The sequence below is a fragment of the Heterocephalus glaber genome, unplaced genomic scaffold (genome assembly GCF_053883595.1).
Source record: "Heterocephalus glaber isolate CG9 unplaced genomic scaffold, H.glaber_assembly_v1.0 deba00000901, whole genome shotgun sequence".
Lineage (NCBI taxonomy): Eukaryota > Metazoa > Chordata > Mammalia > Rodentia > Bathyergidae > Heterocephalus > Heterocephalus glaber.
The window spans coordinates 1,290,742-1,292,129 of record NW_028258171.1 but is presented as its reverse complement, the minus strand read 5'-3'; positions in this window follow the sequence as shown (position 1 = coordinate 1,292,129).

Genomic DNA, 1,388 nt, shown 5'->3' with positions numbered 1-1,388 from the left:
AAAGGAAAGGAAAAAAAGAGGCAAGACAAACAACACTTGCAAATGGTGCATGTAAACTTTAGCCTCGGTCGTTATATTTGATCTCTTCCAGATGCAGGATATGAAGAGCTGGAGCTGGAGGAATCAGTGCTAAAGGCAGGCTGGATAGGAATCCAGGATGCAGTGTTAGAATTTGACAGGGGAAAGCAGTCAGGGAACAGTTATCCTGACAATGGACTAGTCAGTGTGAAGGTTCTGCAGAGTGGTACAAAGTGTAAAATATGGTAGGTGAAAAATATGAAAAATGTCATTGTTAGTCATGTTTATGTATACTTACTCAAACAAGGAAAATACATATGGTCTTTAGAGCTCAAGGCTAATTGACCAAGTTTCAGTGGGGCTGTTCTGGGATTAACTCTTCACTCTCTAGATGTAAAAATTTTGCCTGGGAGTTTTTTTCACAGTGTATTAAGTATGTTTGAATTTTTTATAGCAAAGCTATGAGTGCAGTATAGCTTATTTACGTTGCAGTAAAAGTGTGCATTTCCCTATGAATGTTCAAAATGTACAGAAGATGGACTCCTAAAGGATTCAGAAAGTAAGCAAGATGTAGATTTACCTGACTGCATTGTAGCATAAAACTGAAGAGAAAGTGCACTATTGAGAGTGAACTCCGAGCTGCAGCTCTATTCCATGTTAACTGGAGAGTCTTACTTCATGGTCCTTTTATAGTGAAAGATCTTAAGAATTCATTCCAAGAGCTGAACAATGCACTTTCAGTCACATACAGTACTTGGCACTGGTTCAACAGTATACAGTAAAGGAAGTGTTGTTAAGGATATTCATTATACCACAGATGAGCTTTTGGTGTACAAGGCTTTGCCTGAATTTATATAATTAACATTGTTCTTTTGTTTGTTTCAGTGTTTACATGGAAGGTCTATACTTAGAAACATCTTTCAATCTTACAAACAATGGTGGAAAATAAAACATAAGAATAACTAGGTCTTTCTTATGGAACAAAGAAAAAGATATGTTAAAGATCTTTTGTTACCATATCAAGTACATTTTAAAGCAAATTATCTCATTGTATAGTAAATTTTATGCAAAAATCAAATTAAGGAGAGTGAAAAATAACATCAATCAAAAGAAGCCTTAATTTGTGACATTGTACTTGAAAAACTGAGGCAGATATAAGATTTCATTTTGACAGAACTAAGTGTAATAGGTTCAAAGATGGTAGTCATATATTGTTCAAAAGAAGTCCGACCAGAACTATATTCCTGGCTTCTTTGCAGTCCTTATGAATGATGTCGACATCTTTCTTATTATAGGAATGTCACGTAGTCATTGTAAAGAATTCAGAATAACAGGGAAAATTACAAAGAAGAAAACGTGATCAATTACAG